The following is a 13,411-nucleotide window of genomic DNA, read 5'->3' on the forward strand; positions in this document are numbered from 1 at the left end:
TGCGATCTCCTCCACTTTCATGATCTGGATGGAGTGGGCCCGGGCGCGGTGCCGGGCGCCCATGTCTCGGTCTGCGGAGAGGAGGGGCTGAATGGCGGCGCTGCCTGGGCTCTATCACCCAGCAAACCTCCTACTGAGTGTCTGCCCAATGACCTGGCATGGCCTGTGAGTCACCGCAACTGCCTGAGGGCTTGGGGCTCACGGGGCGGGGACACATGACACGCGAGAGAGTTGTAGAACCTCCAAATTCACTCTGAGGGGCACGGCCACAGCCCCCCAAAGGCGACGAGATTCGCTTGCTGTTTGCACCTCTGTTTAAACCACCGCTATAAGAAACAGTGATTCTTGGGTTTAGGTGCAAGAACATATTTCTTAAAGCTATATTTTTAATCATAAAATTAGGTACTAGTAACATGTCTTCCAGGGTGTCTAGGAGGATCTCATGGTGTTTAATAGGCACCCTGTACATGTTAATATCTTATTGTTCTTAAGGTATTAAAAAATTGTGTTTCCAGGAAAAACTGTGTATTGTCTATAGCATACTGGTTCAGATTATCTGACTCTAGCTTTTGATTATCTTTGAACTATTTTATAACTTAATAAATGTTAGATCCATAATAGCAAGGAAAAATGATTCTAGTTATAGACAGAGCAATTAGTTATGTGCAGTGGAGAGATAGATCTCCATGCTTTGGAAAAGGCAGTTTGGCATCCATTTGCAAGTTCATTTCAAAATCCGGTTTCTCCATATATATTGTACTTCTTTGGCTTCCTCCCTTTGAATTTGTTGTAACATTTCAATGGTTCTCTCATTAATAACAAGTTAAAATCTCTAACACATGTCCATTTTACATCTCTGTAATAGCCATATTGTACTTCTTGAACATAAATATTATTTTATTCACTTTTGCATTTTCTATTCCTATCCTGATAATAAGATGTGTAGTAAATGTTAATCAAATAGAATTGGTCCTGGATTTCAAATATGTGGGCAGTCAGAGAAAATAAATCTTGCAATCTATAAAGTTCTAAAAAAGACACTGGGCTGCCTACTGAAGATCTTAAACGAGCTGTAGAGAAGAGAAGAAAGTTCCAGTGTAAAGTCAGCAGCATCCCACTGTGAGATGCAGCTGTGGCCTTAGCCATTAGATGCTGAACTCAGCAGAACTGCCCGCTTCTCACTTAGGAGGAAATGCAGCTACTTCGTGGCCACACAGCCAGAAGCAATCTTTGCCACTTACAGAATGCTAAGGAGGCTCTAGGCGGAGGTGGTTTGTCATCAGAAGCAGTAATCCTTAATGTGTACCCGCAAACTCCCCAAAATAGGCCATGCGGCATACTGAAGATCACGGATTTTAGATTCAGACCATGTTACATTCAAATCCCAGCACATACTGGCTACATGACCTTGGGACTAAGAGTTATTTGCTTACATAGGAAGCTGGGTCAAGCATACAGTATCATTCGATAAAAGTAACCCTTACAATTATTGGCTATTTGAGGTAAACTAATAAAGATTCAAGAATTGTAAGGAAGTTCTAAGGGGAAGACAACATAGAATCTAGTTGTTTCATTTGACTTAATATTCTAAAATTGCCCTCATTCTTTTAATGATCATGTAGTTCCATTTTCTCATTAGACTACTGAAAACCTGGTATCATTATGGGTTGTTGACGGGCTTCCCAAAGTGTAATGCTCAGTGCATGATGAGGGCCACACTAGGACTCAATTGGCCCACTGTCTGATGTACAGTAATGCTGTTTCTGAAATAGTGCACCAAGACCAGTTCTCAACTAAACAGCAGCAGAAGAGCAACCTTCTTCAAAGAGCCCATCAAACCACTTTAAAGAAAGAAATAAAAAACACAATGAAACATAGGGGACAAGAGAGTCTATGCATGCCATTATCAGTGTACCTGAAACCAGGACTCTGGACCTGAAGTCTCTAGAATTTTGCACAATGCCACTTAGACTTGAACTGTCTTTGATCACTGACTGATTGACTCTTCCGCCAACTGTTTTTATAAAACTTATAATTAAGCAATGATACAAGATTATCATGTTCAACAAAGTGGGTGAAAAATGCAACTATGTTCTCAGTTCATTCCAGAATCAAGACTGTAATTTTTTCACAGAATTATGGAAAAGAAAACTGACAATGGTACAAAAGTTAGCCCACAACGAGTCTTCTCTCAAGAACAATGCAAAATAACTGATAACATTTTCTTTGGTGATTTGAGTGAACTTACAATGCAAAATAACTGATAACCTTTTCTTTGGTGATTTGAGTGAACTTACTGTTAAATGTGTATATGTGTGAGTGCAAAAACAGTACTAAGAGGGAAGTTTAAAGTTGTAACCCCCTACATTTTAAAAAGTAGAAAAATTCAGATAAACAAACTAATGATGCATCTTAAAGAACTGGAAAAATAAAAGCAAACCAAACCCTAAATTAGTAGAAGAAAAGAAATAATAAAGGTCAGTGCACAAATAAATGACATTGAAAGGAAGAATACAAAAGAAAATCAATGAAATGAAAAGTTGGTTTTTTGAAAAGGTAAACAAAATTGACAGAACTTTAGCCAGACTAACATTAAAAAGAAAGAAGATACAAATAAATAAAATTAAAGATGAAAAAAGAGACATTATAACCGATACTGCAGGTATTAAAAAGATTATTGCTGGCTGCTAATATATATCAATAAATTGGAAAATCTAGACGAAATCGACAAATTCTTAGACACACATAACCTACCAAGATTGAACCAGGAAGAAATTTACAACCTGAACAAATAACAAGTAATGAGATTGAAGCCATAATAAACAGTCTCCCAGCAAAGAAAAGCCCAAGACCTGATGGCTTCACCGTTGAATTCCAGCAAACACTTATAGAAGAATTAACACCAATCCTACCCAAAGTATTCTGAAAACTAGATAATGAATGCTTTGAAACTCACTCTATGAGGCCAATATTATCTTTTTACTAAAACCAGGCAAAGATATATCAAAAAAGAAAACTACAGGCCAATATCCCTGATAAATATTGGTGCAAAATTCCTCAACAAAATACTAGCAAAATAAATTCAACAACATATTAAAAAGATAATTCATTATAACCAAGGGGGGTTTATCCCAAGGATGCAAAAATAGTTCAACATGCACACATCAGTCACTGAGGTACATCATACAATGGAATGAAGGACAAAAAAAAAATACAGTCCTTTCAGGTGATACTGAGAAAGCATTTGATAAAATTCAACACTCCTTCATCATCAAAACCCTCTAAAAACTTGGTATAGAAGGAACACACCTCAACATAATAAAACCCATATATGACAAACCCACAGCTGGTATCATACTAAATGGGGAAAAACTGAAACACTTTTCTCTAAGATCTGAAACATGACAGGGATACCCACTTTTACCACTGTTATTCAACATAGTACTGGAAGTTCTAGCTAGAGCAATCAGACAAGAGAACAAAAAATAAAAGGCATCCAAATTAGAAAGGAAGAAGTCGAATTTTCTTTCCTTGCAGGTAATATAATCTTATACTAGAAAAACCTATACACCCCACAAAAAGTCTATTAGAACTAATGAACAACTATAGTAATGTTGCAAGATGCAAAATAAATGTGTGAAAATTAGTAGCATTTCTACATGCTAACAGTGAACAATGTGAAAAAGAAATAAAAAGTAATTTCATTAACAATAGCTAAAAATAACATTAAATATCTAGTTAACCAAAGAAGTTAAAGATCTCTACAATGAAAGCCCTAGAACATTGATGAAAGAAATTGAAGGTGACACAAAAAATGGAAAGATATTTCATGTTTATGAATTGAAAGAATCAGTGTTGTTAATATGTTCATACTATTCAAAGCAGTATACAAATTTAAATTTTAGAATAACAAAAGCTATTCTAAGAAAAAAGACTAAAACTAAAGGAATCATATTGCGTGACTTCCAATTATGCTACAGAGTTGAAGTAATCAAAACAATATGCTGCTGGCATTAAAACAGACACATAGACCAATAGAATGGAATAGATAACAAAGAAACAAATCCACATGTGTACACTGAACTCATGTTCAACGAAGGTGCCATGAATGTACGTTGGAAAAAGGACAGTCTCTGCAGTAAATGATACTGGGAAAACTGAATATCCATATGAAAAAGAATGAAGCTTGACCTTTATCTGTCTCACCATATACAAAAATTAAATGAAAATTGATTAGACTTACATCGAAATCCTCAAACTATGAAGCTACTATTACATCTAAATCCTCAACCTATGAAAATACTAAAAGCAAAGTTTGAGGAAACTTTCCAGGATATTGGAATAAGCAAAGATTTTTTTAGTAATAACTTACAGTCACAGGCAACCAAAACAAAAATGGACAAATGAGATCACATCAAGTTAAAAAGCTTCTGGATGGCAAAAGAAACAGTCAACAAAGTGAAGAAACAACCCACTGAATGGGAGAAAACATTTTGCAAATGTTTTCCCTCTGACAAGACATTAATAACCAGGATATATAAGGAGCTCAAGCAACTTTATTGGAAAAAATCTAATAATCCAATTTAAAAATGGGCAAAGGATCTGAATAGGCATTTCTCAAAAGAAGACATACAAATGGCAAACAGGTATATGAAAATGTATTCAACATCATTGATCATCAGAGAAATGCAAAAGAAAACCACAATGAGATATCATCTCACTCCAGTTAAAATGGCTTTTACCCAAAAGACAGGCAATAACAAATGCTGGCAAGGAATTGAAGAAAAGAGAACCCTTGGACACTGTTGGTGAGAATGCAAATTAGTACAACCACTATGAATAATAGTTACGAGGTTCCTTAAAAAACAAAAAGTACAGCTACTATAAGATACAGCAATCCCACTGCCAGGTATATACCCAGAAGAAAGGAAATCAGTATATTGAAGAGATATCTCTACTCCCATGTTTATTGCAGCACTATTCACAATAGCCAAGATTTGGAAGCCATCCGTGTATCAATAGTTAAAGAAAATATGGTATACATATACAATGGAGTACTATTCAGCCATCAAAAAAATGAGATCCTGTTATTAGCAACCATGTGGATGAAACTGGAGGTCATTATATTACGCAAAATAAGCCAGGCAGAGAAAGAAACTCCACATGTTCTCACTGTTATGTGGAAGCTAAAAATGAAAATAATTAAACTCATGGAGATAGAGAGTGGAATGATGGTTACCAGAGGCTGGGAAGGGTAGCAGGGAGTGGGAAGGAAGTAGAAACAGTTAAGAGGTTCAAAAAAATAGTTAGAAAGAATGAATAAGATATAGTTTTGATAGCACAACAAGGTGATTACACTCAATAATTATTTAATTTTACATTTTAAAATGACTAAAAGTATAGTTGCATTGTTTGTAACATAACAAATAAATGCTTGAGGTCATGGATACCCCATTTACTCTGATGTGATTATTACACATTGCATGCCTGTATCAAAGTATCTTATGTACCCCATTAATATATATACTTAGTATGTACTCACAAAAATTTTAAAAATTAAGAAAAAAAAGGGAAGATAATCAACCCTTATGACCTCATACCTGATTTTTTTTTAAGTCCATGAAAATACTTGTTTAAGAATGTGCATACAAGACAAGGATGTCTGCTGTTAACACTCTTATTCAACATGGTATTGGAAGTTCTGGCCAGAGCAATCAGCCAAAAGAAAGAAATAAAGGATATTCAAATAAGAGAGAAAGTCAAATTGTTTCTGTTTTCAGATGACATGGTTGTATATTTAGAAAGCCCTGTCATCTCAGCTCAAAAACTCCTTAAGCTGATAAGCAACTTCAGCAAAGCCTCAGGATACAAAATCAATGTGCAAAAATCACAAGCATTTCTTTACACCAACAAAAGATTGGCTCATAGACAAGCAAAGAGCTAAATAATGAGCGAACTTCCATTCACAATTGCCACAAAAATATATAGGAATACAACTTAAAAGGGATCGGAAGGACCTCTTCATGGAGAACTACAAACCACTGCTCAAGGAAATAAGAGATGACACAAACAAATGGAAAAAAAATCCCATGCTCATGGATAGAAATAATCAATATTGTGAAAATGGCCATACTGGCCAAAGCAATTTATAGATTCAGTGCTATTCCCATCAAGCTACCATTGACTTTCTTTGCAGAATTAGAAAAAACTACGTTAAGCTTCATATGGAACCAAAAAGAGCCTGTATAGCCAAGATAATCCTAAGCAAAAGGAACAAAGCTGGAGGCATCATGCTACCTGACTTCAAACTATACTACAAGTTTACAGTAAACCAAAACAGCATGGTACTGGTACCAATACAGAGATATAGACCAATGGAACAGAACGGAGGCCTCAGAAATAACACCACACATCCACAATCACCTGCTCTTCAACAAACCTGACAAAAACAAGCAATGTGGAAAGCATCCCCTATTTAATAAATGATGCTGGGAAAACTGGTTAGTCATATGCAGAAAACAGAAACTGGACCCCTTCTTTACACCTTATACAAAAATTAACTCAAGATGGATTAAAGGCTTAAATGTAAAACCCAGAACCATAAAAACCCTAGAAGAAAACATAGGCAATACCATTTAGGACATAGGCATGTGCAAAGACTTCATGACTAAAACGCCAAAAGCAGTTGCAACCAAAGCCCAAATTGACAAATGGGATCTAATCAAACTAAAGAGCTTTTGAACAGCAAAATAAACTGTCATAAGAGTGAATAGTCAACCTACAGAATGGGAGAAAAGTTTTGCAATCTACCCATCTGACAAAGGTCTAATATCCAGAATCTACAAGGAGCTTAAACAAATTTACAAGAAAAAAGTAAACAACCCCATCAAAAAGTGGGCAAAAGATATGAACAGACACTTCTCAAGACATTTATGCAGCCAACAAACATATGAAAAGAAGCTCATCATCACTGGTTATTAGAGAAATCCAAATCAAAGCCACAATGAGATACCATCTCATGCCAGTTAGAATGGTGATTATTAAAAAGTCAGGAAACAGATGCTGGCGAGGCTGTGGAGCAATAGGAATGCATTTACACTGTTGGTGGGAATGTAAATTAGTTCAACCTTTTTGGAAGACAGAGTTGTGATTCCCCAAGGGTCTAGAACCGGAAATACCATTTGACCCAGCAATCCTATTACTGAGCAGATACCCAAAGGATTATAAATCATTCTATTATAAAGACACATAGACAAGTATATTTACTGCAGCACTATTTACAATAGCAAAGACTTGGAAACAACCCAAATGCCCATCAATGATAGACTGGATAAAGAAAATGTGGCACATATATACCATGGAATACTATGCAGCCATAAAAAAGAATGAGTTCATGTCCTTTGCAGGGACATGGATGAAGCTGAAAGGCATAATTCTCAGCAAACTAACACAGAAACAGAAAGCCAAACACCATGTGTTCTCACTTATAAGTTGGAGTTTAACAGTTAGAATACATGGACATAGGGAAGGGACCATCACACTCTGAGGCCTGCTGGGTGCTGGGAGGCAAGTGGAGGGTGAGCATTAGGACAAATACCTTCTTTAAAAAAGAAAGGGGATATAATCTACCCTTATGACCTCACACCTGTGGGGCTTAAAACCTAGATGACAGATTGATAGGTGCAGCAAACCACCGTGGCACATGTATACCTATAAAACAAACCTGCATGTTCTGCACTTATATCCAAGAACTTAAAATTTTTTAAAAGTGTACACAGCAATTTTATTCATAACATCCCCCAAATGGGCACAGCCAGGTGTTCATCAATCAAATAAACAAACTGTGATACTGTCATACAATAAACCGTCACTTGCAAAAAGTACAAACTACTGATACAGCAAAATGAGTGAATTTCAATAACATTAAATGATGTGAAAAAAAGAAAACCTTACACAAAAGAGTACATTTATTTGAAATTCCAGAACAGGCAAAACTAATATGTGATGAAATAGAAAGTCAGAAGTGAGGCAGCTGTGTGTGTTTGTGTGAATATGTGTGTGTGGAGGGGTATTACCAGGGTAAGGGCTTTAAAGGAACTTGGGGGGTGAAAATAATATCCTATATCTTTATCCCATAAGTACTTTATTTCATCAAAACAGTGAATTTACACTTAAGATCATGTGAATGTATGTAACATTTATATTGAAAGAAAAATACTGAACTGCAGTTAATTCTGTGCATGCAGAGCATGTAACAAGGTATGCAGTTTACTTTTAAATCTTTCAAAATTCAACAGATCAGTTGATAGAGGAATAGATGTTTGAACAACAAAATGGCATGCAACAAAATGTGTAGTAGAATCTAGGTGGTGGCTATACAGGTTTGCATAGTAAGTCTTCCAAGTCTGCTGTATGTTTCAGATTTCCTTCATAATAAAATGCTGTAAAAAAAAACAATAAAGGAGATAAGGGTTACTTACAGGCATGAACTTTATCATCATCATCATCATTATCATCACTACTGCATCCACCAGTTCAATTTCTTAAGAATCTGGCTTGGCTTAGATATATTCAAAATATGTATTATCCTCACACTAATCCTTTGATGTAGACACTATTTCCAAGTCACATTTAAAGCTCATTAAATTGCTTAAGATCATCCTCAGTGAATAAGCACATACACTATACCAGGTAGGTTCTAGTAGTTTATTTACTTCTTATTGCTTAAGTTCTCAATATGACCAGTCTATCTCCCCATTGTTGGTCAAAAAGCAAACAAAACCTAGTATAAGGTTCTAGACACTCAAATTTTTAACACTGTTATTCAGATGATAGAATACATTAGGTAAGTAGAAAAAGAAATGATTAGTGAAAGCTTGAGTAGTAATTCCATTAAAATATATAGACAAATTAGGAAAGAGAGCTAATTTGAAATGGAAATTTACATGGCTAATTTTGTTTATGCTGCAGGTGGTTCTAGAAGTGGTAAGGTCCTATCATATGATAGGAGACACTGAGCTGGATTTGGAATGAACAAGAACATGGTCCATCAAAGACAACTTGGAGGTAAGGAAGTTACTCATCTGAGCATAGTAATAGAGAACCTGCCACTTTTAAGAAGTCTTTTGATGCTGGTCATTGCACCTTATTTTCACTTACAAATGAAAGATGCACAAGAGTGTTTTGGATCATAATTTATGTCTTTAATTGTTTGCCAGTTGCCTTGAAAGATAAAGTTTCTTAGTGACTTTATGCTTGGTAGCCTCATTTCCAAATTACTTCAGGTTATATTAATCTAGAATGCAATGAGATCTTGTCCAAGTGTCTTAAAGAAAAATCAGTACATCCTTGGCAAAGTTCAAAGAGAATGAGAAGCAGGGTCTTGACAGAGAAATTTTGATTGGTGTCATAGAGACCTGGAAATCTGCCTGGTTGCTGTTTAAAAAGATTGGTCAATATTGAGAGTGGTGATTCCTGTGTGAAGTCTTAATGTTATTACTTTTGCAAAGATACTATTTAGTATTGAGGAAAAGATGTATAAAAATTAGATGCTAGACCTATAAAAGCTTATTCTTAATGGAAGTATGGAAGTAGACAATTTCCCATAGTAAGGACTGCACAGGCTTTCTAAGATGCTGCTGCTTTGCTTTTGGCTGGAATTAGATCAACTCAATGGATCAACACTGATGTTATAGTCATCAGACCCCTGACTGGGTATTGGTGGCATTAAGAGAAATTTGGGGCTGGACCAACTTATCCGAGCTGCCAGTAAGAAATTCAAGGTAAACAAATTAAAAATAATAATAGTAATACAGTAAATTCCTTGAATGAAAATTCTAAGAATCTTTGATCTGGTCTAATCTCTTCAGGAAATTGCTTGAAATATACCACTATAATTTTCTGAAGCCAAGTTATGAACTCAGATATTCTGACTCCTGGTACCTGTCTCTGTCAGCTTTAAAAAATTTAGTTGGCCAGGCTCTGTGGCTCACGCCTGTAATCCCAGCACTTTGGGAGGCTGAAGTGGTCAGATCACAAGGTCAGGTGTTTGAGACCAACCTGACCAACATGGTGAAACCCAGTGTCTACTAAAAATACAAAAATTAGCTGGGCGTGGTGGTGCGTGCCTGTAATCCAAGCTACTCAGGAGGCTGAGGCAGGAGAATCTCTTGAACCTGGAAGGCGGAGGTTGCAGTGAGCTGAGGTCACACCACTGCACTTCAGCCTGGGTGACAGAGCAAGGCTCTGTCACAAACAAACAAACAAACAAAATATATATATATGTACATATATAGTCAAGTCTCTTCTCTCACAAAGAATAAATGCCATACAGGTCGCGGAGAGGCTAAATGTTATTGAGCTAAATGCCTATAGGATTAGCCTTCAGCTACTGACCGTGATGGACTAAAAGGGCTGGATTTATCTTTCTATATTTAAAAACAACAACAGCCAACCCAAATATATAAAACAATAACATTTTCAGATATTAAACAACAGAAAATGCAGTCCTATGAACTTTAAGAATAGGGAAATACATGAAATAAGTCCTACATTATCCTCAGCTTATTGACTGTAGAGTTTCAGGAATAGGAACACCCAGAAAACCCTGGTGGCTTTTCTGAGTTGAGGAGAGATTAGAAAGGCCAATGTGGCCATCATTTGTGGGAGAGAGTATAGAGAGAAAACATCTGTCCCTTCCCCAGAGCGAGCAAGAGAGAGAGAGAGAGAGAGAGAGAGAGAGAGAGAGAGAGAGAGGGAGAGAGAGAGAGATCTATCAACAAAGAATTTATCTCAATGTTTAGCTTAATACCAATTAGTTGATATATTTAAGGAAACCACCAGAAAGAAGCAGGTGGAACAATCCTTGAGGTTCATACAGGATCAAGAATAGTTCAAGTTCCCATAAGGTAGTAAGGAAAGAGCTAACACATGCAGTAGAATCCTTGAAAGTTATAACTTGGACTAAAGATTGTTCTGGATCCACACAACCAACATTAAAGCAAGTCTCAATAAAATCAAATTTTTTCCAAGAAATGTATCTGCATTCAAGAAAAAGAGGCCCTCTAATATTTAAATAAATAATAATTCTAAAAAATGTTACGTCTATTGAAATTCACATTGTATGACAATCAAAATTTACTAGGCATGCAGAGAAAAAATAGGACCCATAACAAGTAGAAAAAAAAATCAATCTAAAGAAACCCAGAAATAAAAATAAAACTGATGATAGAATTAGTAGACAAAGAGGATAAAATAGTATTATTAATGTGTTCTCTACTACAGCAAAGTAGAGGATAATATAAACATAGGAAGGAGAAAAATAAAAGCTATATAAAAGATACAAGTCAAAATCCTAAAAATAAAATACAGTTTCTGAGATGAAAAATACATTGTATTGAATTAGAAGAGAGAAGCTATTACAGAAAAAAAATTAATCCACTTGAACATGTAGAAACTATCCAAAAATGAAACACACAGAGAAAAGAAGTTTGAGGAAAAGGAAAACATGAACAAAGCATTAATGAGCAGTAGGGTCGTGTCAAATGGCCTAACCACCTGTAACAGCACCCCCCCAAAAAACAGGGGGTGAGATGGGGACATAAAAATTTTGAAATAATAGCTGAAACATTCTTCATCAAATTATGAAAACTATAAACTCATAGATTCAAGAAATTCAATAAGCTCAACAGATTATTTTTTATCAGACATTTATTATATATCTGTTGTGCTAATTAGGTGTCATAGGCAGTTTCTAAATTGGTCCCCATTGATCCTATCCTCCTGATGTTCTGGCCCTTATGCTATTCCCTTTCCCTGCATTTTAGATGAACTTACTGATTTATATCTAGTGAATAAAATATGGCAGAAGTTACAGGGCGTCATTTCAAGATTAGGCTATAAAATGATGGTACCTTTCATCTTGGTCTCTTTCTCTTGCAGTCTCTCTCTCTCTTTCTTTACTTGTTGCCATAACATGAGGACACATAACATTAGGCCACCTGTGTAGAAGTCCACGTGTCAAGGAACTGAGTGAATTCTACCAACAACCATGTGAGTGAGATTTGAAGCCGACACTGTTTATCTAGGTGGCCGTTGAGATGATTGCAGCCCTGGTGAACAGCATGACTGTGACCTTATGGGAGATCCTGAGTCAGAAGCACCCATCTAAGCCAGACCGGCATTCCTGTCCCACCAAAACTCAGATAATAAATGCTCGGTCCTTGAAACAGCTAAGTTTTCGGGTTGTTACACAACACTAGATAACTGGTATGTTGATAAGTGTGTGAAATCAGAAAGCTTGCATTCTGCCAAGACTGTCTAGCACGGAGTATTCCAGAAATATTTCTGAAAGAAATGTTTGAAAGATAAGAAACGTATTCAAAATAAGTATTTTGTAATGACAGAAGCAGTTGTTCTTGTTTGAAGCATTTTAAAACTGGTAGTATTGCTATGGGGATTCTTTTTTTTTTTTTGAGATGGAGTCTTGCTCTGTAGACCAAGCTGGTGTGCAGTGGCGTGATCTCAGCTCACTGCAACCTCTGCCTCCTGGGTTCAAGCTGTTCTCTGCCTCAGCATCCTGAGTAGCTGGGACTACAGGCACCCACCACCATGCTCTGCTAATTTTGTATTTTTAGTAGAAATGGTGTTTCATCATCTTGGCCAGGTTGGTCTTGAAACTCCTGACCTTGTGATCTACAGCCTTGGTCTCTCAAAGTGCTGAGATTACAGGCATGAGCCACCACGCCTGGCCACTATGGGTATTCTTGAGAGAGAGCGAGAGATCTTTTCTGGTTGAGGAATGAGGGGATTCTTTGTGAAGGAGACAGTAATTTGTGCGGGCTTTGGGGGAGTTAGAATTTGGATACATGTTACTGACAAGTCTATCTAGATACTCAAAAATGAAAGAATAAGCGGGGTGGTAGGAAAGGTGGTAAGCCAAAGACTATGTATAGGAAGCCAGGAGCAGAAGACAAGGTGAGAAAACAACAAAGACATTAATGGAACAAAAGATATATTTTCTACAAATATAATTGCAAATTTTATTTTGGAAGTTTATGTTAGGTAGATGCTACATATTAAAACAAGACATTAATTCTTACAAATAACTCTTTAACATTATGTTCTTCTTAATAACAATAGGCTTACGCATTCACCTGAGTTGCCTTTATAGGAATGATCTAATGAGTTTTCGTATTCTCAGAGAATAATATAGTCAGATAAGGTACATTGGTAGTTCATTAAGCAGAATATTGCTGTATTTCTAAAAACTGCAGTGACAGCCACACCTTGAGGAAAGTGTGATTCCAAAGAAAAAAAATCAATTTTCTTGTCTGACTTACATTACAGCTATATATAGTACAAACTTTGATTCTATTGGGCTCATTATCATCATTACTTATATAATCAGACC

The 13,411-nt window shown here is 36.2% G+C and overlaps 1 non-coding gene across 1 annotated transcript; it reads right to left on the minus strand.

The window, feature by feature from the left end:
• Nucleotides 1-229: 229 nt before the first annotated feature.
• On the minus strand, nucleotides 230-362 carry LOC116533236. Its single transcript, XR_004261163.1, has one exon. It is a non-coding gene; the product is annotated as a small nucleolar RNA SNORA68 (small nucleolar RNA).
• Between the last annotated feature and the right edge of the window lie 13,049 nt (nucleotides 363-13,411).

This window comes from Sapajus apella, unplaced genomic scaffold, assembly GCF_009761245.1.
Source record: "Sapajus apella isolate SASKATOON/1434 unplaced genomic scaffold, GSC_monkey_1.0 scaffold80, whole genome shotgun sequence".
NCBI lineage: Eukaryota > Metazoa > Chordata > Mammalia > Primates > Cebidae > Sapajus > Sapajus apella.